Source organism: Pleurodeles waltl, chromosome 10, assembly GCF_031143425.1.
Source record: "Pleurodeles waltl isolate 20211129_DDA chromosome 10, aPleWal1.hap1.20221129, whole genome shotgun sequence".
NCBI lineage: Eukaryota > Metazoa > Chordata > Amphibia > Caudata > Salamandridae > Pleurodeles > Pleurodeles waltl.
Window position 1 is genome coordinate 463,449,834 of NC_090449.1, and position 25,763 is coordinate 463,475,596.

General features: G+C 43.0%; 1 long non-coding RNA gene across 1 annotated transcript in view; it reads left to right on the forward strand.

Annotated features, from left to right (window-relative positions):
- Nucleotides 1-25,763, forward strand: part of LOC138260771 (uncharacterized) — a 77,649-nt gene that overhangs the window by 17,173 nt on the left and 34,713 nt on the right. Inside the window, exon 2 of the long non-coding RNA XR_011198978.1 lies at nt 1,052-1,235. This is a non-coding gene — a long non-coding RNA (uncharacterized lncRNA). The remainder of the gene's footprint in view (nt 1-1,051; nt 1,236-25,763) is intronic.

Sequence of the window (25,763 nt, forward strand, 5' to 3'; positions counted from 1 at the left end):
TGGAACCTTTAGTCTGCAAAAAGTTAGTGGCTCCATTAAGAGGTGGTGGAGGAGAGGGAGATCTCATAGTCAGTAGTTACAAATCAGTAATCGAGCCCCAGTCATTTCCTTTATTAGCCAATGAGTTGCTAATATTTTCTGGGGAATTCTTTACCTCTTCCCCATCTGATTCTATTTCACCTTGATTCCTATAAGAGTTTATTAAATTCCTACCCGTAGAGTCGCTCAGTGTCAGTGAGGTCAAAATATGGGATGACCCTCAAGCTGCAGGTGCTTGAAGAGAGGCAAAATCAACCTGGGCATTTGTTGAAACAATTTGACCAGCATCTGGCCCACCATTATTCCCCTTTCGAATTATGGTGCTGCTTTGACTTTTTGTTGGAGAAATGTGAGACTAGAGAGCTGTTTGGTCTTGGGTAGAGGAAAATATTGCTTCCAAGGGGTAGCCAAAAATTCAAATTTATGAGGCAGTTTTGATCCCTTCTAAAACATACGCGCGGCAAGGTGCCAGAGGAGGGCCGCGATGAATTTGGCAGGTGGACGGAGTAGGAGTTGCTGGGGTCCAGAGGATCGCGGCAGTGGTTCCGGTTCAGCAAGAGGCCAGCCAGGAAACTGGACTGCTGCGATAGTGTCTCTGTGTTATAAAGACCTGATTAAACTGTTAATTTTACTGAAAATATCATTTAAGCTATTTCATTGATAAATTCAATTGAACCCTGCAAATAAAAACCTGAACAATTAACATGTTTTGACACTGAATGTCACTCCCTCGGGGTTGTGAGAAAAGTAACCAAAAATGTGATATCCCAAAAGAAAAAGGAAATATTTTAAAAATGATGTATATACAAGTAGATTAGTGATAGACACTCCTGTCTGTTGATCAAAGGTACGCTTTCAGTCTGCTTCTGAGGGCGTTGAGGCATATGCTTGTTTGAGGACGCACATATCTGAAGGTCTCGGAATATTGAGCTTAGTAGGTTAACACGTTATGATTTCTGGATGTGTGACGGGTACATTTTGAATATTTCTAATCTATCTTCCCTTTCTCCAGAGATTGAATAAGTGAGTGCCAACCATTTGGCAATATTGCCATCTGTTAATTACGTTCCAGGAATCTGTGCTTTTCTACATAAATATAAAATAGCTGTTGACACCCCTCATTGAGAGGTTCTCATATGGAATGACTGTCCTACATCCATGCAGGAAGCCACCAGGCGTAAAGGACTCACAACCAGGTATGTGCCTTGAAATAACTTTGCAACAAATTGTGGTCTAGCATGCAAAGGATTCAAGTACTCCTTCAAGCTTAAGAAAACATAGAATGTGTGGCTAGCGGGCAATGTCCTGCTAAGAGTCTTTTCAATAGAAATAGTGAGTCATGATATGTTATAACAACCATGCTTTCAGTTCCTTTCTGAAGTCTCCTGCAAAATGTTTCCAATGCATATGGATTAATTTGGTTAGCATTAAACTGTGAAATAAACATCAAAGTTAAAACCATTCAGTTAACAGTAAACCTACAGACTAAATTTTATAGCATAGTTATGTATTAGTTGTTGTGACGGCACAGGTATACATAAATATTTGGATCACAGATGCAAAACAAAACCACCAATACTTTCAAAGCAATTTCTGTAACCAGAGGTTTTTGGCACTTTCTGTAAATACAGTATATGTAGTGGTGGTCAGGACTTAAGCGAGGTCTACTGTTGCAAATATGCTTCATCAATAAGTATACAATCACTACTGGAAAACAATTGATGTTGGCTTGAAGAAAATACATACTCTTTACCTGCATGGTTGCCCTATCTCCATAATTCTTTTAGTTTAAAGTTTAGCATTTTTATTTTTTTGTTTTGCTTTAAATTGCCATTTTGGGATTCTATCTGTTGTGCCATCCCATGGCGCATTTAAAATCGCACTCTAGCTCTATTCTACATCCCTGAGGGATTTGAGTATGGTTCTTATTTGGTTGAATCCAGAATTCAGGTTTATTACTCATAGTGTGTATGTTCCTTGCATAAATTTCTACTTCAGCATTTTGGGTTTTTGTTAGGAAATGTCATGGAAGGCAAATGGATCCCTTCTCCAAAATCCTTTGGTCAGATTTGCCTTTAACTCTGCAACCCCTGTAGGGAAAAACAATGAATGATGTGCACCCAGTTTAGGATGCCCATGTGTAAGTGGAGTCCTAAAGTAAGGACATTCGATAAGGCTGTCGGATAAATGATTCTGCACATGTGGAGATTTGCATGGCCAGTGCTTCGGGGGACCCTCCTTTTCTTTATTCCTTCAAAGAGAATCCCTCCATTGTATACATGTATAAAAACCCACATCTAATTTTCTTATTTCTTTTTAAAATGTTTTGTATTGTTTGAAATATAGATACATCATATAACTGACAAAAACAGCACAGAAATAAAAGTAATAATCTGTGTACACAGCAAGTGCAACAGAATGATGATTCAGAACAGTAGTTGATGCTGTACAGTACAACTTTCCTAAACATTACACACCGGTCTGCTCACATCTTGTCCCTCCCTGATATTTCATGCCACATCCTGCAGTGAGTGGCCAGGTCCTAGTCTTACGGCCAGAAACCTCTGAATCTTATTTGCTAATACTCTATCTTTTGAGCAACAGGTTAATCACACCATTAAAACCTGTTATTGGACTTTGAAAATTCTCAAGAAAATCCTTTCTTTTCTTCAGAAGGAACTCAGAATTTTGGTGATTGTGGCCTTATTCACCTCTAAACTGGATTACTGCAATGCCCTGATGTTAAGCATTAGCAAAGGGTCCCTTTATAGGTTACAACTGATTCAAAATGCCATGGCTCGCCTTGACTTTTATCTCCCACACTAAGCGTCTGCCAGTAGCAACTTGAGGCAGCTGCACTGGCTACCTGTGGAAAAGCGCATTATTTTTAAGGCATTCTGCCTCACACACAAGGCTCTTCTCTTGGAAGGTTGCAAATATCTTTGTTCATTTCTGCAGCAGCATGCGCCTAGCCGTCCACTCAAGTCTTCTAGTCTCAATTTAATTTCAGTGCCCCACTGCCGAAAGGCCAGATTGGGAGACAAAACCTTTTCAGTAGCGGCTGCGAAACTATGGAACATTCTTACGCTGCCCATCAGGAAAGAAGACACGCACCTGTCTTTTCGAAAGCAGCTAAAAACATGGCTTTTTTTCTAGCTTGGGCGAGCTCCATTTGCCGGTCTTGCCTTTCCAGGGGTTTCTTTAGGGAATCACTTGCTTCACCCACTCCTCAGCGCTACAGCCGGAATGCGCCTTAATAAATATAAATACAAAAATACATCATCCTACACCTTCCCAGACTAATGCACATTAAGGAGAAATAAAACAGCCATTTTACACCTTACATTGAGGCACTCAATATCAAGCTCATTCAACCCAGGCTTCAACCTGGAATCCTGATATTGTTGCACTAACATCTGTTTTCATATACATAGTGACAATCCACCATTCCATTCATTCAAGGAATCTTCCATCAGGTGGGTCAGACAATGCTTGAATCTTTACTTAAAGTGCTTGAGTCGGCCATCCACCCCATTGAGTCCTCAGCAAGCCGCTCATCAGATCATACCTTCTTAATACACACTTTGTCCGCAATAGCCCATTCCACCATATCCTTGAGCCAACCTGTAATAAAGGGTGGGCAACTGCAAATCATAGCACAGCTATTATTTAAGCCAAAACCAGACCAAGCTCTAATTTCCTTTTACAGGTTACCTGTGACGCACCTAGTCATATTTAATAAAGAAATGACATACCTGCTCAACTGTAATAACTTATTACAGTTCAGTACTGATGTCACGATGATGAAACAATGCCTTCTGCCAGTCAGCATCCAAAGTTGAAAGGCAGGTCATGAAGCATAATTAAAGATGCAGTTTAAAAAAAAAATGAAACATTGCTTTGCTCTGTTTTTCTAGAAGAATAATGATAAGTGGAACAGTAAGATATTTATGAAACGTTTTTCTGTGCATGCCTTTTTTAGAAAATATAGACTCACCCTGTATGCTTATACACATTCTGAGCTGCAGTGTTTTTTTTAAATTTTTTAATCTGACTTGTATTAAACTGATTGTAATATCTTAAAAGCAAATATCTACAGCTTGTTTGGTGTTTAGGCTTGCAATAGTGATTCTACTTGTATTCTCACTTACAAAGATGCAATATCTTTAATACAAAACAGCAATGCACCAAGGATTTAAGTGATTTATGGGAAAGGAAAAAAGTTTCCTTTTCTGTATGTTATAACTCCGTTGTTCCCAACCTTTTGACTAATGTGGACCCCTGCTTTATCATTACTGGAACCTGGGGGACCCCCATTGAATCATTATTGGAATCCGGGACCCCCTACTGAGTCATTACTAAAAGCTGTAGACCTAATCTGTTAAGATAAATTAATTTTCTAAGCAGTCGCAGACCTCTGGTGGAGGCTTTGCAGACCCCCAGTGGTCCCCGGACCACAGGTTGGGAACCACTGTTATAACTATATTGTGACCTTATACAGGAACACTGCCTTCAGCCTTGTTCCTCTACATGGTAACGGAAGTCCTCAGTGATTTGCAATATCCTTGTAATGTACAGTAGGAAGAGCTTTCCCATATTTGCCTTGCCCATGAACACACTGCCTAGGTCATTCTAAATGATTGACAATTAGACTTTCAGATTCAAAATGGTCAACTTGTGTTCAATGGAGTACAGCTTGTATTTTATGGCCTGTAAGCTCAGTCAACCCTTTTTTGGTACTGCATGATCCTGGTAATCAGTTGCAGCAGAAATTTCCATTGGCATTGTAGTTAAATTTTCCGTGCTGCTATTGTGTGTTGGTAGAGCTTGCTAGTTCACGAGGAACAGGATAGTAGATCAGATGGTAAATGGGAGGCAGAAGTAGATACCACAATGTGGTCAGATTGTTTTCCTGAAGTGAGCACTAACAGGGACCACTGAGCTCCCTAAATGAGTGAAAGATGAGAATCACTAGCAATCAGTGCTCATTGTATTTAGTCTGCAAGAGAGTGTAGGCAGTTCAAGAATTCTTGAATCTGAGTTGAGATGGAAAGCAGTTCAGGGATTAATAATACTACTGACATGCTCAGGCGAATATCCTTAAACTCGAGCACAGCAGTGGAAAAAATAATAGTTTTAAAACAAGGTCTACTAGCTTATAACCAATTCCGTTATTGGTGATTGTGTAAGAAGTGCAAACGTCGGATCATGCAAATAACCTGCAAGCAGGAAAGACAAGGGAGCACTGTCATATAAACAGATTATTAAGCTATCAAAAAGCTCTGTTCAACAAAATGGAGGATTCTGAAACCTTTCCTCCAAATATACTATGTTGTATTTCTTAAGTAACATGAAAGCTATTTGAAATCTAGTGTGAACAGCGTTAGTTTGGCAACAAACTGCAAAGATTAAAATGGAGGTATGCTGAACATTGTGGGTATGAATGGAAACAAAGGGGTAACTGCCCAAGAGCTCACTCTGCTTTTAGTAGACCACGGAGGTTCCTGTATATGGCTATCTGACTGCCAGACAGATATGGACTGCAAGGCTTGGCAATATCAAAGGATTTAGGAAGAAATGTGTAAAACTACACCTGCTGGGATAATTCACCATCATTCAAATTCAGATGGAGTGGTTGATCTTGTGTGCGGCTCATCTCTGTCACTGCAGTAGGGTGCAAGAGATCAGTGAATGTTTGTGAACATCTGCGCCCCAACAAGTTTGAATTATCACACTTTCCTTCAATATACATGAGCTCGGTGGACAGCCCTTTGGATCCGCTAGTTCACATTAAAGATACACATCAACAGTACTAGCAATAGCTTAGTTGCATGGGAGATTAAGAGTTGACTATCACTTACGTCAACGGGTGGGGAGACCCATGTGGGTTTCCCCTTTCAAGCACCACCCAAGGCACCTAATCTACAGTTTGGGGTATCTCTAAAAATTGGGCACCACTTGAACTGCTGCCAGTATGAAAAAATACTGGGGGACTTGAGTGGACACACATTAATCTGACTTATCAGTGAGTATGTGTGTGGTGGGAATCATGCAGCCATTTTGATAATGATCTTGTATTCTATATCACAGTCGAAATAACTGCATCTCTCCCAGGCTTTTATTCCAGTGTGCAATATGGGAATGTAGCATTTGTAGAATGCAATGTTAGCATAATGAGTGTTTAGTTTTAACCATGCATGTTCATTTGTACATACTTCAGCTGCATGTCAGTTAGAATTGCTAATATACACACTATGCTTTAAAGTGTTAATTCTAAAATGCCTAGTCTATAACGTGATAGTTTTTCCAGTCAGTGTAAAAGATTGCCCGAAGGATTATCACCTCTAGTCGCCGTGTAATTCATAATTTAGTTTCTCAGTTAATTAAAACCTTAACAATTCTGCCATTTTACATGATAAAAAAACATTCTAAAATAAATTAAGATTTTTACTACGAGGTGATTAAATGTAAATTAAAAAGTTAAAAAGAAAACAATTTTACGATTTAGTTTTCCTGAGATAAGTAAATCTTGTAAAATGTCTCACTTGTAGTAAAAGATATACAGGCCAGGGGTTCAAAATGTTTTAGATGGAAGCACATCACTTTATTACTGTCCTGGACTTAAGATATATGATAAATACTGCGACTACCCGACCCACAGGAGCTAACACAATTGATCTTGAAACCTTTTCAGGCTTGGGGATAATTTTTTTTTAAAAAGGGCTGATAGTGCCCTATGTGCGGGCCAGTACCATGAACCAATTGGTCTATGTACAGTTGAAATGATCTCTGTGTGACCTGGGGGAGTTGATTAGACATGCTATTTTGGTCGTGGCCTACTGGTGCTACAAACCCGAACATCCCTTTTTTTTTGCATAGCATGTTTCAGGAACTTGACAAACGTACAGTTTAGCTTGGGATCGTGCTGGTTGAAGCAGGCCACTATGGCTCCCCTACAGGTCGTCCTAGCTCCATCAGTAAACATCCTCTTCAGAAGGTCTAACAGACCCGGACAGATGCAGATTGTGTAGTAGATCTTCCTTTTGACATGAACTGCGCATTAATGTTCCTCTATAACAGAGCATTGGTCGAGGTTGTCAAGTTGCCTAGTCGCATTGTCATAAGTTCAAGTTTCATGTGAGGTGCATAGGTGGTGAAGAAATAGGCAGCCGCTTCCAGTTTGGTATAGTATTTTATGGTCATCCACGCATGAGACCAGGCACTAAATTTGGCTTTATCTTCAATAACTGAAAGCAGTTTAGTGGCCTTATTAACCCCTCTTGAAAATGAATTGTATGTTGGTGCTACCTCCCACAGATCCAGTGGGAAGCAATTTGGATGAGAACTGTTAGCAGAGGACGGAGTGATGGGTCATATGGCTGTTTGTCCAGGAGAGAGAAAGCATACATTAGTGGTGGGGTTCTTTGCGCAAAGTATCTCTTCTGTTGTCATAAGGATCCCTGGGCATCTAAAATTACTCCAAGATATTTATAGTATGGCACCACCTCTAACGAGACGTTACTTAAGGCCATCAGTGATCTGATGGTGTACCTGCATCCTAAACACATTATTTTTGATTTAGCCACATTGATTTCCTGCTGGTTGGAATGAACATAATTAGCCAGAAGGTTTAGGGATCTTTGTAGCCTGACCTTGGTGCAGCTGAGAAGTACCAGATCATCCGCATATAGTAGATGTCAGTGAGATCCCTCCCATGTGAGGGGGGTGAATGTTTCCTGCGTACAAAGCTGGGGTCAGGTCAGCCATAAATAAGTTAAACAGGTGTGGGGCGAGCACACAGCCTTGTTCCAGACCGAGGGTTGTGGGGATTTTCCTTGAGAGCCTAGTACCATCTCTGATCTTTATGCGTACCCATGTATCTGAGAATAAAGCAATTATTGCATGGGGGGGGGCGGAAGACCCCATAGCTTCAGCTTGCTCCAGAACAGGTGTCTAATCGGTTGAAGGTGAGGCCGACAGCGCCGACACCCTCCCTCCACTTAGGAAAACCACCAGCACCCGCAGCAGCAAGAAAGCCCGCTGTTCACCGCAGACCTTCAGGCCTCCAAGCGGGAATGCCGAAAAGCCGAGAAGATCTGGCGTCAAGAACAAACAGAAAACAACCACACCACCCTCAAATCCACCATCCGCAAACATCACCAGCTCATCCGGACCACCAAAAGATCTTTCTACAAAGAACAAATTAACAACACACACAACAGCAAGGAGCTCTTCAGCATCATCAAGCAACTCACCAACCCGAAGTCCTGCTCTGCCGAGCCCCCCCCCTCTCGCAAGACCTCTGCGACTCCCTCGCCACATTTTTTCACCGCAAGATCACAGACATCCATGGCAGCTTCTCACCGCCGTCCCCCACCACTGTCAAGGCTGACTCCAAAGCACTCATCCACACAAACATCCTGAGTGCCTGGACCCACACCAACGACGAGGAAACCACCAAGACCATGAGCACTATCGACTCTGGTTCACCCGCCGACCCCTGCCCTCACCACGTCTTCAATAAAGCCAGCCAAATCATCGCTCCCCAGCTCTGCACCATCGTCAACAGCTCCTTCGAGATCGCCATCTTCCCGGAGAGCTGGAAACACGCCGAAGTCAACACCCTGCTCAAAAAGCCCAAAGCCGACCCCGAAGACCTCAAAAACTACCGTCCCATCTCCCTACTCCCCTTCCCTGTGAAGGTCATCGATAAGATAGTCAACAGCCAACTATCTTGCTTCCTGGAGGACAACAGCCTACTCAACTTCTCCCAGTCCCGATTCCGCAAGAACCACAGCACCAAGGCCACCCTTATCGCTGCCGCCGACGCCATCAGGAGCAGGCTTGACAAAGATGAAACCGTTGCCTTTGCAGCATTCGACACCGTCTGTCACCACACCCTTCGCACACGCCTCCACAATGCTGGAATCCACCACAGAGCCCTGGATTGGCTCACATCCTTCCTCTGGCAAAACCCAAAGAGTCCGCCTCCCCCTGTTCCTGTCAAAAGCCACCAACTCCATCTGCGGAGTCCCCAAGGGATCCTCACTCAGCCCCACCCTCTTCAATGTCTACATGGCACTGCTCGCCAACATCGTCTCGTATGTGGATGACGCTCAGCTGATCCTCTCTCTCACGTAGGACCCCACAACCACCAAGACCAAGCTCCACACCGGACTTCATGCCATCGCCAACTGGATGGAGGCAAGCCACCTCAAACAGAACTCGGAGAAGACCAAGATCATCATCTTCGGCTCCAACAAAGCAGCATGGGATGGATCCTGGTGGCCTGCCACTCTGGGAGCTGCCCCAACGCCCACCACCCACCCACGCACGCAACCTTAGCTTCATACTGGACTCATCGCTCACTATGACCCAGCAAGTCAACGCCATCTCATCCTAATGTTTTAACACCCTTCGCATGCTTCGCAAGACCTTCAGATGGATCCCCGTTGAAACCAGAACGGTCACCCTCGCACTCGTCAGCAGAAGACTGGACTACGGCAACGCTCTCTACACGGAAACAACGGCCAAGCTCCAGAGAAAACTTCAGCGCATCCAGAACGCCTCAGCACGACTTATCCTCAACCTCCCTTGCCACGAACACATCTCAGCCCGCATCAGAGACCTCCACTGGCTCCCCGTCAACAAAAGGATCATCTTCAAACTCCTGATCCACGCTCACAAGGCTCTCCACAACGCTGGACCTGCCTACCTCAACGAGCGCCTCAACTTCCACATCCCGACAAGCCAGCTTCGCTCCACCAACCTCAGCCTTGCCACTGTCCCCTGCGTCCACGGACCCCAACCGGCGGCAGATCCTTCTCCCCCCTTGCCGCCGAAACCTGCCACTCCCTCCCTGTCGACCTACATCTGACCCAGGACCTCCTGACCTTCAGGAAGCTCCTCAAGACCTGGCTCGTCAAGCAGTAGCACCCTTCCCCCAGCGCCTTGAGACTCTGCCGGGTGAGGAGCGCGCTTAACAAACTACTGATTGATTGATTGACCTTAATCTATAAAGCCAAGATCTAGTTTCCTGTGCTGCCATCTGCTCTGCTCTACCAGAAAGGAAGTTAAGATGTTAGTCACGGTACCCACCCTTTTCCAAAAGCCTGTTTGATTAATTGGAACGATTTTATGTTTTTCTTACCATGTTAATGCCACAAGGAGCAGGGAGACATAGTTTTTTGCCTCAACGTCGATAAGGGTGATTAACCTGTAATCGCCGGATTGTGTCTGTTGCCTCCCTTGAGATTGGATTGATTAAATAGCCTTGACAGCTCTCAAAAATGGCGCGTCCTAGACTTACTTCCGGTATAAGGTTAGCACTTTTGACCAGAAGACAGCTTCTTCAATAAAAATGGCTTGTGGATGGCCATTTGGCCCAGGGGCTCCTTCACAATGGGCCTTAAGGAGTGCGCGGTATGTCCAGTCAGTGGACAGAGTGAGTTTGATCATCTCCCCGCCGTCCAGCTGGAGGATGTTTCCCCTTACGGGATGTCAATTATGGCAATGGGGGGGGTGGGGGAGTTCCACGTGGGTGGCACTTTGCTGTGAAGATTATCTTGAGATAACACACCCAGTTATTTTCAGGGATATTTCAGTTGTTAGAGTTCCCTTGGGTGTTTAGATTGATGCCCCAGAATTTCCTGCGGTTTTTCCCTTTTGCAGTATGTATTAATTTTGAGAGCTCTTGCCTTTGGCCTTTTATTTGCGTATGTCTTTTATACTCTTTCTTTGAATTCTTCAGTTGTTCCCACAGTCTGATTGCCTGGGTGAGCCTTCAGGTGTCTTACCAGCTTCCTTTAAACTTTTTTAAGGAGTTGGGCTTGTTTTGAAACGCGGGCTGGGGTGATTCACTGAATTGGCTGTGGTAGGTTGCGAGGAGAATGCTGGTCAAGTATTTTCACTTGGACGTCGTCACAGGCATCCATTACAAGTCTGTGGTTTTTAAGGCTCTCCAACATCTGCAACTTTGCTGATAAAGATAAGGCTCATATTGTGTCAGAGGACCAACGTAGTCTGTTGAAGCTCGTTCACTCTATTGAACCCACTTGTACTGGAGCAGGTTTGTGCACAGGCAAGGAGGACCTTAGGGTGAGTATTTGGTAGGAATGGTCACTAGATGTGGTGTATTTTATTTTAAATTGCCGTACCAAAGAGATCCGAGGCAGTGTGACTAGGGTGTAATCTAAAATGGACCGTGAATTGGGGCCGTGGAAGGTGTGGCTTGGTGGGGGGGGGGGGGGTCACCTGGGAACCTTCTGTTTAGGACCCATAATTTGAGGTTTTCCAGTGACGTCACCAACTGTACACCCTGATGATCACAATGAGTGAAGTTCGATGAAACCTGTGTCGGGACGTTCCAGTAAGAGTTGTCGGCACTTAGTATTTTGTCTTCCACTTGTGCCATAATTAAATTCAAGTCGAAGTCTCCTGTCAGAATGATGTCCCACTCGGGGTGGGTCTGACTGTAGTATGAAATTATTGCTATTAACCATTTTATTGCAGTACATTTGCGGGAAAAGCAGGGGTGTATGTAGGCGTTAACCAACAACATCGGTGGCCTATTGTTAGAAATTCAGTTGCAAAGTTTGAGCACATCTTGGTCTTCTTGCGGCAGCTCTTCTGTGTCCATTTTCAGGGTTAATGAAAAGTAAACTGCTAGACCCCCACTTTGCTTTCCGTGCTTCTTATGCATGACTGTATTTATTTCAAAGGATGTGAAACCCGACAGCGGAAGACCCTGTTGTGACCAGGTTTCCTGCAGTGCAATTATATCCCTGTTAAACAGTAAAATATGGCAACAAGACTGCATATAAAATCAATAAAATAATCAAAATCACAGTGCATGGAATATTGATATTGGTTAATAGATGGTGATGCATGTAGTCCCAAATGCTCAACATTTTAAAACTCTTGCTTGAATGTCCATCTAAAGAGTGGACAAGGAGCCGTTTCTTACCAACCTACTACATCATACTCAGCATTACAGGAGAACACTGGCAGAGAGGGGTTCCAATACACATGAAAAAAAAGTTAGACTACTACATTGAGTTATTAGTACTATGGCATAGTAGTGATGAGATTGGCTTTATCCAAGTAGCTTGACGAAAGTGCCAGGCCTCTGGGCAAAGACCTTTTTGCAAATGCCGAGACGCAGAGCAAGCCAAACAATGGTCAGCCTTGTGCTCATTGGTGGATCTGTTGACCTTGTTATTGTGCTGTGACTCAGGGATCATCCGTATGTTAGGAAAACATGCTGTATTGCACACCTAGCTCTAAGCTTGAGCATCTGCATTTGAGCTGACCTCATTACTTTCAATTGCTATTTTGTTAGTGGCAAGCAAACAACTTTGCAGTCTCTACTGGTCATCAAGATCAGCACCCTAGCAATTGACATTATGCTTTACTTGGGTGACTGCAGTTTTCACACTGCCCTCTAGATAAACTTATTTTTAATGATCTTTACCATAGCAGCTTAGTGTCCATTCAGATTACATATAGACACATTGCCTAATGTACGAAATGTATTGCCTTTCCTTGTCCACACAATTATGAGGTGCAAATCCTTGAACTTTAAGGGGCACACCTCTGTTTATTCTCTATAAATACCTAAAAAATAAATAAAAAAAATCCTGCTTATCAGGAGAAAGCCCAAGAGCTGAGGAAACTCAATTTCATGTTGACAAATCTTTTATCATGTGATCCTCCATTGTTTACATCTATTCAAACAAAAACAGTGTGGGGGCGCACACTGCCTTGCTTCCCAGTACTCAGCTTACTCTAATGCAGTGGTTCCCAACCTGTGGTCCAGGGACTTCGGGGGTGTCCGCGAAGCCTCCTCAGACGGTCCACGACTGCTTAGAAAATTGGCTTCCAGTAATGATAAAGTGGAGGTCCACAGAAGTCAAAAGGTTGGGAACCACTGCCCTAATGCATCATGGTAAATGTAGTGCATGATAACTTGCTTCAGTTGACAGTCTTTAGTTTTTCGCCAATGTTGGTGCAGCCAGTGTGTGTATCTCGGACGTATGTTTCAGGATAGTTTTCCTACTTCAGTAGAGCTATGCATTTTTTTGGAGGTACTGGAAATGCTGCCCAAAGTCTTTTCAGGGCTCCGTACAACTCACTGGACGCAAGTGCACCAGCCAGAGCCTGTCAGCTCATTCACTCAAGGGAGTCTTTTAATTAAAAAAAAAAAAGCGGCTGGGAGCACACTACCTCACCTCTTAGCTCTCAGAGCACCCCAGTGCATCATGGTAAATACAGGGCATGATAACGCTCCAGTGACAGTCTTTAGTTTTTCACCAATATGGATGCAGTCAGTGCTGTGTATCTCTGAACATGTTTCAGGATAGTTGTCCTTTAGTAGAGAGCAACACAATCTTTTTGGGGTGTTTGAAAAGCTGCTCAAAGACTTCTCAGGTCTCTGTACCACTCACGGGGCGCAGGTGCATCAGCAGGAGCTCGTCAGCTCATTAGTTCGAGGGAGCCCTTTTAAAGTAAGAGGGTGGGAACACTGCCTAACATCCCAGTTCTTCGTTCACCCCATTGCATCATGGGAAATACAGTGCATGATAACCCTTGATTCAGTGACAGTCTAGCTTTTCATCAATGTTGATGTGTGCAGGTCCCCATTACTTTCACTTAGTCCTCAGTATGGATCTTTATCTAAAAGTGGATGTAGAATCCTCAAGCTGGACTGACAGTTACTTAATTTACAACTAAGTCCTTTTTAGAGTCAAAGAGAATTCTCAATAGTTTAAAATAATTTATTGAAGAATTAATATAATCTTTATTGATCAAAATTCTCAAGTTACAGAATCCTACATTAAGAGTGTCCTGAATCGGTCCCTACTCTATTCGTCTTCATCCCACAAATGTAATATGTCTGAATAATTATGCCAACTTAGCCTGGGAAAGATTACATTAACAAAGATTCTCGCCATTATCTGTCTCGTGCTTACAGGTATCATAATATTCTGAAACAATTTATCAATTTTCTCTAAGGCTCAATAGAATCTCTTCAGTGGAATAAATACTGTTTTATCTAACTGCTTGACAACTAGACCGTTCCTATGCACTTTTCTAAGCTCAATCCTACTCCCTTAAGTATCAAGCTCAGTATGGTTTCTCTAAAACATCACCCCCACACCCATATCATTCAGATAATGCTCTCGAATTACCTATCCTCTAAGCTCAAGTGGCAAGTATTAGTGGTCAGTTACAGTGCTCATCTCATCTGTCAGCTCTCTTCTGGTCTGCTATGCTCACTTGTTTTCTGCTGTCAATGATGATGCTCCCCCACCTTTCCCTAGGACATTCTTTATAATCAATCGATAAAATAATTATCATTTTTCGATATGTTGAAACATTGAACAATGCTTTGTCTTGTTAGATGGCGAGGATCGGATACAATCGCTTCCTTTCTCATACGCCTCAAATTCTATAAGAACAAATTTTTCATACATGAGTATAACGCCTGAATAATTCACACCATTCATGTAATGTTAATGTTTTCAATCTTAAATCAATGTTTACTTTTCTAAATACATGTTAAATAATTTACTTCAAAGGTCCAACACGTCCCTTCTGTCACATGGCTCCCATGTTTGTTAAAGGGGTGGGTCACTAGTTGAGGTTTGGACCACTTGTTCTTCAAATCCAACAGTTTTTGGACCCACCCAGAATTCAGAGTTGAAATGTAATAATCCTTGAATAACTGCTTTATTTAAAGTGACAATTTGTTCTTCAGAAAGAAAAGATCAGTACAGTTCTATTAATCCAAATATTCTTTATTATGAGGTTTTAGAAAAACAGCCAGCTGAAGGCCTGTGGCTTTCTCAAGGTTCTGATTACAACAGACAGGAGTAACTCTCATACATTGTCAAATACATTTTCAAGCTGCATTGTCAAATGAATACATCATTTTGCATCAAGTATTGTTTTCATTTTTAATTCCTGGGCTTAATCCCGAAGGGATACAGGACATCTGTTCACTGAAGGAGTGTAGGGGGCAAAACATGTGTTGGATGTTTTTCTAAATCCGCATAATAAAGAATATTTGGATTAATAGAGCTATACAGATCTTTTAATGCTGAAGAATAAATTGAAGAAGTCACTTTGAATAAAGCCATTATTCAAGAACTATTAAATATCAACTATCAATTCTGAGTTGGTTCACTTTTTCTAAATACATGTCCGCGCATTAGGCAGGTTAGTAGGTGGGTATGAGTGCATATAGTACTGGTTCTATTGTTTTAAAGAAAGATGTAATTTCATAGTTCATAGTTCAGAAAGAGGTTATGGAATAAACATTTTTTTTTTCAAGTGCCAGTGTAGCATGTTTTGCGTGTATTGCTCCATGGATTAGACAGAGTTCAGAGCATGCTTTTAAATGTTGAAGCAACAGATTTTAGGCCTAGCAATTCATTCTCATGTTAGTGATTTAAAATTATGATTCTTAATTTTCCATTGGTGCCTTATCATTGGTGACATTATGATAAACCTGTGGTCATTGACAAAGTAAATGGGAATTGACAAAGTAAATGGGAGTAAATGGTAGTCAAAGGTGGAATGCAGAAAGGGTGGTGAAATGCAAAGATGTCATGCGTCCCAATCAAGGCATCAATCAAAGGAGCCTAGCTGGAAGTACCTTGTGCACGAGTCCAGCCAGACCTGCCGGAGGAATCCTTTCACCAACCAAATCCATTTAAGCATTGAAGCACCAGGGTGGATATACAGTAGTTGCCACACAAGGCGCTCACCCTTCCGTTAGATAGGCATTTAGGTCTTGAGTTTTATGCTCTATTCATCTGTTCCGTTATTTAATGTGTAGTTTCTTTTGTGTTTATTAGTTCTTGACTGTTTTTCTTGTATTTTAATATTGATAAAGGGTGCTGCATTACTGTTTTCTTGGTTTGTGTTGTAAAGGAAAGAGTGATGTAATGGTCTGTCCTATGCCACCTGCATTCATCACTCTGGAATAGAATGATGTCAGTGAAGAGTATTGGTGGTTGATATACAAGATAGTTGCTAACAGTTGAAGAAGGGAAGGAGTGAGGGAACCCTACGGGTCTTTGTGGCAGCTCTGTTTATGCTTCCTTAGTTAATACACAAACTTCATTTTACCTCTTTACTGAGTTTTTTGTCCTCACGCCCATCACTATGGAGACTGTGGCAGATGTTCAGAAGGTGGGGGCCACACAGAACAAATAATCAAAGTGGCATATCTTGCAATTGTACTGACATCTGGATTGACTGCCACATCACACAAGCCTCTGATGCCTTGAGGAAATTATCAGAAGGCAAACACACCTCTGCTTTCATCTTGTAAAAATGAGTACATAGCTAATGCAGTACAATGGGCAAACATACAAGCCCTTGACGAACTAAGGGCTATAACAATCCTTAAGAATCCATTTAACATATCCACTCAGTCAACAGTTTGTATTACAATCACCTGAGTTTACAGCTGAAGCAAACAAACTACTGGCTATGATAATACCATGGAAAGTGGCAGTCATCTAGAAGCAGGCAGTCAGATTGGTTTCCAGGGCCCTTCCTTCTTCAGGGCTTCTCCCCTTCCTTTTCAGCTTATAGGATTTAGTACCACAGGTTTCTCTTCACTCATAATGGAGGAATCCACACTAGTAAATCCGTTTTGCACTTCACTGGCTACCAATCTTTCTGATCTGCCTAGTACATATGGTCATTCATTCCAACACTCCATACCTTCTCATCTTGAATACAGAAATCAATTCCCAATAGAATTCTTTGATCTTCAGTCTGCATCTTCTACAGGTTCGAAGGGACTTTAAAGCTAAGTTGGGTGGTCGCTCTTTCACTTTTCTCACTACTAAAGCGTGGAATGTCCTGACCTTCGGATTCTGAACCATCCCGTTGCAGTCAGTATTTACAAAGAAGCTCAAAAAATCTACAGCCTATGGATTTTTTCTGCACGCCTGTCTTCCCTTCCAGAACTGTGCGCCCCTACAGCTGATGTGTGCGCTTTAAAAATTCACATGTAACGTAACATTAGGTACTATTAAAAAAAGCACTACAGTTCACCTCATTCACACCTTGAAAAAGTGGAAATGTTGCTGATGGAATACCACAGAAGCCATTGTTTACTCATACCCATTGTTATTAATCCAGTCATAAACTGCCTTGGAAATAAATTGGCAACCCCGTTTTAGGAAAAACATCAAGCTCAGGTAATGTGATAGCAATGGTTGTAACAAATAAGATGACATATGTATACATGGCAACTCTTTTCAGAGTCAACAGCCTGTTTTTTCCAGAGTCAACCATTGTACCTCACAGGCAAGTGGCTTAACTACAATGATAAAAATGAGCAGCTGCAAGGGCACCCCTCACTTGTACCTCAGAAAACTGGAAATGCAGATAGTAGAATACTATCTACGCTACTGTATTCAGTCAAACATGTTCTGAAGAATCTATTCCTGGACAGCTGTAGAAGTTAGTATAGGGGTGTAGGAAGTTGGCTCTGTATATACTATCTCAGTGAGAGATAGTGTGCACAGAGTCCAAGGGTTCCCCTTAGAGGTTGATAGTGGCAAAATTAGATGATACTAATGCTCTATTTTGTGGTAGTGTGGTCGAGCAGTAGGCTTATCAGAGGGTAGTGTTAAGCATTTGTTGTACACACACAGGCAATAACTGAGGAACACACACTCAAAGACTTAACTCCAGGCCAATAGGTTTTTATATAGAAAAATATATTTTCTCCTATTAATTTTTAGGACCACAAGATTCAAATTTTAGGTAAGTACATAAAATGCAAGGTACTTCACACAGGTAAGTATAGAACTTTGATTTAAAACAGTAGTACACACAGTTTTGGTTAAAATGGCAAATAGCTATTTTAAAAGTGGACACTGCAAAAATCAACCGTTCCTGGGGGGTTCTCAGGTAAGTAAAGCACTTAGTCTCCTGGGCATAGGCAGACCACCGTTGGGGGTCAAGGCAACCCCAAAGCTACAGCACCAGCAACACAAGGCCGGTCAGGTGCAGAGGTCAAAGCAGGGCCCAAAACACATAGGTGCCTATGGAGAACAGGGGTGCTCCGGTTCCAGTCTGCTAGCACGTAAGTACCTGCGTCCTCAGTGGGGGGGGGGGGGGGGGAGAGAGAGCAGGGGGGAGAGAGAGCAGGGGGGTTTTGTAGAGCACTGGGGGACACACACAAGCACACAAAACACACCCTGAGTGGCACAGGGGCGGCCGGGTGCAGTGTGCAAAGTAGGTGTCAGGTTTGCTGTAGAAATCAATGGAGGGACCTGGGGGTCACTCTGCTGATGCAGGCAGGGCACGGGGGCTTCTCGGGCCAGCCACCGACTGGGCTAGGATGACGGCTGCCTGCTGGTCACTCCTGCACTGGTAGGAGGTTCCTCTCGGTCCTGGAGGCTGTGGGTGCACTGCTTTGTCGAGGCGTCTGGTTCCTTTGTTACCAGGCAGTCACGGTCAGGGGGAGCCTCTGGATCCTCTATGCAGGTGTCGCCGTGGGGGTGCAGGGAGGTCGACTCAGTGTGCCAACGACGTTGGAGTCGCCTGGGATTCCTCTCTGTGATGTTTGTTGTCCTGGACTCGAGCCGGGTGCGTTGGGTGCAGTGTGAAGATTCACGCTTCTGGTGGGAAGTGAGTCTCTTTAAAGTTTCTTCTTTGTTTCAATTTTGTTGCTGTTTCTGGACAGAGACACTGTCCTCGGGAGGTTCTTGGTCCTTTAGGTAGAGGTCAGTCCTCTGAGTCCTCAGAGATCGCTGGTCCCGCAGGATGCGTCGCTGTGCAGGTTCTTTGAGTGTGGAGACAGGCCGGTAGGGCTGGGGACAAGTCAGTTGTCGTCTCTGTGGGGCTTTCAGATCAGCAGTCCTCCTTGTAGGTTGCAGGAATCTGATTTCCTGGGTTCAGGGTTGCCCCAAAATACTAAATTTAGGGGTGTGTTTAGGTCTGGGGGGCAGTGGCCAATGGCTACTCTCCTTGAGGGTGGCAACACCCTCCTTGTGCCTCCTCCCTGAGTGGAGGTGGGCACATCCATATTCCTATGGGGGGTATTCTCCAAAACCAAGATGGAGGGTTTCTTAAGGCAGGGGTCACCTCAGCTCAGGACACCTAAGGGGCTATCCTGACTGGTGGGTGACTCCCCCTTGTTTTTCTCATTAACTCCTCCGGACTTGCAGCCAAAAGTGGGGGCTGTGTCCGGAGGTGTGGGTATCACCACTAGCTGGGATGCCCTGGGGCGCTGTAACAGGCATGAGCCTTTGAGGCTCACCACCAGGTGTTACAGTGGCTGCAGGGGGAGGTGAGAAGCACCTCCACCCAGTGCAGGCTTTGTTCCTGGCCACAGAGTGACAAAGGCACTCACCCCATGTGACCAGAAACTTGTCGGGTTGTGGCAGGCTGGCAGGAACTGGTCAGCCTAACACTGGCGTTTGGACTGGTATATAGGGGTCATCTCTAAGATGCCCTCTGGGTGCACTTTTCAATAAATCCCACACTGGTATCAGTGTGGATTTATTGTGCTGAGAAGTTTGATACCAAACCTCCCAGATTTCAGTGTAGCCATTATGGAACTGTGGAGTTCGTATTTGACAAACTCCCAGACCATGTACTCTTTATGGCTACCCTGCACTTACAATGTCTAAGGTTTGGCTTAGGCACTGTAGGGGCATAGTGCTCATGCAACTATGCCCTCACCTGTGGTATAGTGCACCCTGCCTTAGGGCTGTAAGGCCTGCTAGAGGGGATACTTACCTATGCCCCTCCCTGAGGGGAGTGTCATGTTGACTGTCATTTTCTCACCACCAGCACACACAAGCTGTGAGGCAGTGTGCATGTGCTGAGGGAGGGGATCACATAATACATGCTGCAACCCACAGGGCCCTTGGTATCGGGGGTACCAGTTACAAGGGACTTAACTGTGGGCCAGGGTTGTGCCAATTGTGGGAACAGAAGTACAGTTTAGGGAGAGAACACTGGTGCTGGGGCACGCTTAGCATGATCCCAGCACACTTTCAATCATAACTAGCATCAACAAAAGGCAAAAAGTTAGGGGGTAACCATGTCAAGGGAGGCATTTCCCTACAAGGGGGAAATCACATTTAGAAGAAAAAGACAAAAAGAGCTCATGAACTGTGATGTCAAAGACTGTAACAAATAACATATCATTATCATACTTCACCAGCTTGTTTGCAGTCTCTTTTAGAAGTCCTTGTACTAGAATACTTGGGACACAGATATGCCTCTCAAATTATAAAATTGTGACCATTGCTAATGCAATAAATGTTACAAATATACTAGCTCGTGGCACTCTACTTGTAGTCAGACATTTGTATCAATATACTGATCAGCAGCAAAGAAAGTCAAGCCCACAACTCCACCTCGCATGAAAAGAAAACAACAAAAGCGGATACCTTGTTACCTCGACTGTAAAAAAAAAAAAAAAAGGCAAATATTGTCAATATCTTCCTCAGTCATAAATTTGTATTTGAATCACTTGAGCTAATTGCTCTAACACGGAGTGTATGTGTACTAATGCTATCGTGACAGAGCAGCGGAGGATCGAGGCAAGCTTTGTCTCTGCAGGGAAAATATTTTTCCTTGTGGAGAAAGAGCTTCCCCAACACCTCCACTTAATCTGTTCTTCCTTCTCACCTGGAGGGTGAGTTATTAAATGCTGTGGCTCAAGTACTTTTCCCTCCATTTCTAGGGTGGGTAAGAGTGGATTTCAGGTTGTGAGTGTGCCTATAAAATCACAGGTTTGTCAATGTCACCAAATTTACATGGCTAACTGGACCTTGTTATACCCAATTTATATCTATTGCATAGGACTTACTACTACAGGGTTTTCTACACTCGTTGGAGGAATCCACAGTAGTAAAACCCTTTTACGTCTGCCAGGTTTCATTTGGTCAATTCCTGACTGGTGTAAACAGACTTTTACAACTCTAAATGTACATTTAGGTCCAAAAATGCCTTTGTTAATCAGATGCTAGGAATTTTATTGATAAAATACAGCTGGTAGAACTACAACCTGATTTGCACTAGGCACTCCCAAATCATCAATATTATAAATAAATTTATGAAGAGCTCTGGCATTATGAATGTAAGAAGTATTCACAGATAATGTCGGCCTTGTACTTTGTAAAAACATGAATGTTACCTCTGTAATACGTCTGATGAAGATAGCATGGTACCTGAATATTGTAACCAAAATATTGTCTGACAGAAATTGTTTACCTAAATGTTGCCCCATTTTGAGGTAATAATTAAAACATTGAACAATATTTTCAATTTATTAAGATTTAGCTCGACCATGAGATCCAAATGATAAATACAAAATCACATAATCAATAAAACTTTAAAAAGCTTTTGAAAAAATGTAAAACATTCCATTCATTAAGTAGACAAAGCGCAATACTTTCACTAAGGGGAGCCCATATTTCAGGAAGACTTGTTTCAATAAACAGTGATTAAAGGGAAGGGCAAACAAATAGCACATGGTTAAGGTCTTGGTATGAGAACATACATAATCTGTCCTCGTAATTTAATCCTTTCTAGGCACCTATAACTACATTTAATGGCAAAACATTAATCTCCAACTATTATAAGAAATGACAAACCCCAAGTTTGTTTATTTTATTTGCATGATTATTTAAAATCTTAGCATAATAGTCAACTAATTATATAATTACAACTAGACATTTAAAAGCTACCCTTATGTTGCCAGCCTAAGAACATATAGGGGATAACAATATTTGCAAAAAAAAGCACAATTAAGATTTAATATCCACTATAAAATTCTTGAATTTATGCTAAAACAATAAGAGTAACTAAACAATTATTAAAAAGCGCAAACTTTTCAATGTGCGTGGTTCTGCATTTTTCAAGGGCATAAACTAAATCTTTATGATGCACTAACCGCCACAGGCTGCATATTTAGGCACTTGGTCTGTACAGACAGAAATTTGATAAGTCTATAATTTATCTGCAGATCAGTTGAATCAATTGTCATCACTGCTGGCCGACAAGAGTGTATCCCATTTGAACTAAAAACTGGTTTCAGCAGTTGATGACGTGCTTCTCTTAGGGTCGGGCATATACAGATCAGATGGACCATGTCCTCCCTGGCAGCATTGCATAGCCTGCATGACGTCTCTCCCCCATTCTTCCACAGTGGCTGATCCGCTCTTGATGTAAGAGATCCTAGCTGTATCGCAAGCAAGTGGCGTTTGCCATATACTGAAAATGTTGAGATCAGATATTGCGATGGTGCCAGGGTGGTGTAAGCATGCTTGAGAAGCCAGGCATGCGAGCGTCGTGCAAATTTGCGTTTAGCAAAGATTGCAGACCCATTTCCTTTTTCAACACTGGCACAGAAGGGGATATGACATATTAGAGTCCCATAGGTATGTAATTTGAGTCATTTGTAACTGAATACTATAAAGCCACAATGAAAGGGCTGGTGGTGTTTCCTCTTATTTTGTACCTGGTCTTTATCGTATGTACTTTCCTATCCAGCTGTTTAAGGCAAAATTCAAGCCTAACTTGGGCAGGGGAAGCAGTACAGGGAAGATTGAAAACTAGTTTGTAGATTTGTATTTGTTGCTGATCGAGGAACGAAGCGTCTTTCCCGTGTAGTGCTTAGCTTCCATACGTAGTGGCTAGAAGGAATTTGGCTGACATGACGGACAGTAGAGGTTTCTATGAGGGCCCTTTTAACCTTTTGGCTGGGGCGCAAAAAGCAAATGTCAGCGCTTTGCATTTCTGAGCGATGTCCTGCTTTTGCGGTGCAAGGCTAGCCTCGTTGTCTATAGTAAAACCCAAATATTTGTAGCATAGAGTCTCTTCAAGGCTGATGCCACCAAACTTAATTTTATTTACAGAGTTGGAGACGTATCCTATAGACATGGTTTTTGTCTTCGTAGTATTGATTTCTAATTTAACGTTGCAAAATCGCCCAGGGTGCTAACTAGCTGCTGTAGCCCTATTTCATGTGGCTCAATGAAACAATGTCATCAGCATATGAAAGGTGTGATATGAGCAAGTTCCCCATCCCCGGAGAGTGAGTTGGTCGCGTCTAGCTTTGGGGAGAAGTCCGCATAAAAAGGTTAAAAATGTGCGGGGCCAGAACGCATCCTTGTTTTAAGCCTATATTTGTTGTGAATCCTCCTTGAAACTTTCATACTATCTGCTACCTTGATCTGCACCCAGGTGTTATCGTATATCATTTCAATGCTGCAGAGAAGCCGTTCTTGCAGGCCCCAGCTTTGCAAATTTGTGCCAAAGAAATGCTCTGTCCACTCGATCAAAGCCGCTTTTAAAGTAAACAAAGCATAGATGTAGCTTTTTCTTTAGGCATTTTGCTTTGTCGGCAATGTCACTTAGTGCTAAAATATTGATCATTGTGCCGTACCCCTTCTGGAAGCTGGTTTGGTTCACGGGATGAGGTTGTTTGAATTGGAGCAGATCATCCAATATCAGCGAGGTGAAGTATTTGGCCTCACTGTCAATTAAAGAAATCAGTCTGTAGTTGGCTGGATTTTTTCTGTCACCCCCTTTAAATATTGGATTGATAATAGATCCTCTCCAGCTGTCAGGGATGATTGTTGCGCTCTACTTCTGTGTAAGGATTGCCAGTGAAGTTGACCAGTACTCTGGATAGGCCTTAAATATTGCCTGTGGAAGGCCATTGGGGCCCGGGGGCACCATCCCTACTCCCCCTCCTAATTACTTGAGAGACTGCCTTAGCGCTGTATCCATCGTCGATCTGACCAAGGTTCTTAGGACTTGCAGGCTCCTTCAGGTGTGAATTTGCTTCAGGTAAATCTTTAAAAAAAAAAAAAAAAAAGGTTGTTGGCCAGGTAATCCGCCCATTTTATTTTCGGGAATTGATGAACAATGAGTTACTCTTGACTGCCGGTCAATGCTGTTAACTGTTGCCCAAAAGGCCCTGGAATTAGCCTTTTTTGAGCTATAGAGCAATTTGAGCCAGAAGTTGTCCTGAATTTTATAGTTTTTTTCGAAGGGCCTTTATTTGGACACATGTAGATTCTGTGAAAGGACCTTTTTTAATTTCTCTAGGTACATGCCTCAGTTCCTTAATTTAAAAAATTTCTATGATAGACTTGAGGACATCATCTGATTTTTGTGTTGGTGATTGGCGCAGAGCTGAGTGAAGATAATGAAATTAAAAAGGTGGCCTACACTTCCACTACAGGCGAGGCTTGGAGTGTTGCAGATTGAAACAGGGTTTTTATCTTTTCACACAGCTGCGGTAATGAAGACTCTGACAAAATCAGATGTTTTAAGTTGGTAGATGCAATACTTCCAAGATCAGCGACAGGCAAGTGGTGTGGGGCTTTCAAGTCCAGTTCTATATGTTGGTATGAGTGATCGCTGTAGAGAGTAGTTTTGATTTTAAATTTCCTCACGTGTGACAGCAGAGGAAGAGACACAGCCATATGGTCTTATGGTTGCAGCCTTTGTGCTATAGTGGGTGTAACTGGGCGGCATGTCATCTTTGGTCCTGCCATTTAAAACTCTCATACTCCAATGCTCTGCCTCGACCATTTGCTTGCCCATTGCGTCCGTTCTCTTCTGTATTGGTGGAAGTTGAGGGAGAACTGACTACAGAGCATTTTCAGCTGCCAACTGCTAATCCGGTTCAGGAGTATGAATTAAGTGGGCATTGAAATCGGCCATGACTACAATGTCCCATGTTGGTTGAGTGCATCTTCTCTTCTGCTTTATTCAATAATTTCTCAAACAGCAGGGTTTTCTCGACGTTTCTGTGGATGAGCGTAAACCTTAAAAATTACAAGAGGAGTTTGTCAATTGTCACTGAAGCGGAGTTTGACAGCCTGCAGATCATTTTGAGAATGCCAGTTGCTCTGTTGTAATGTGTAGCGCCGTGAAGACATACGCGGCTAGACCGCCATTTGGCCTGCCCGATTTATTACATTTTTTGGCACTGACGTGGTGTAATGGGTAACCTCCCAAGTGGACCATGTCTATTAGCCATGTTTCTTGCAATATGATTATAGTGTAGTTGCAACTGTTTGCAATTGCAAATCCATCTGCGATAATGGTTTTTGCTCTTGCGATATTCCAAGACATGATGTTAACAGCAGACCCCTGATCCATATTTTCTACTTTGTGATTGTCAGTTGCTCTTTCTTGAGTTTAAGATGTGAGCCATCCACCTCCGTTCGTCCTGAGCATCATTCTGTGGTTGTGGAGGTATAGGCATGCAGCTTCAGGCAATTGAGGGGCCATGCAAAGGTTTTTGGTTGACTTCTCCACCCCCCCCTAACCCCCTGGCTGTACTGCTTCTTCTCCGACTCCCTTCTATTCATCTCCATTGTGTATACGTGGGCCTTTAAGTCTGATTGATTTGATTTTTCCATAGAACTGGACAGCAGGGGGCGAGGGTAGCGTCATCTGGACGGGTCTGACAGCAATATTCCCCATGCTTCAAATTGCGTTATTTCATCCATGATTGATGTAACGATGTCCCTTGTTCTCCATGTAGTGGATATTTGCTCTGGCCTGTACTGGTCGCTGCTGTAGAGGAATTTCACTGACATTAAAGTCTGTAGATACAATCTTCTGAGTTGATGGCAACTCAGCCAGCAGCTCCAGGATGTTACCCCTGTTCAAGCAGTCTTGTTGACCCTGCGATGTATATTGTGAGTTAAAATGAT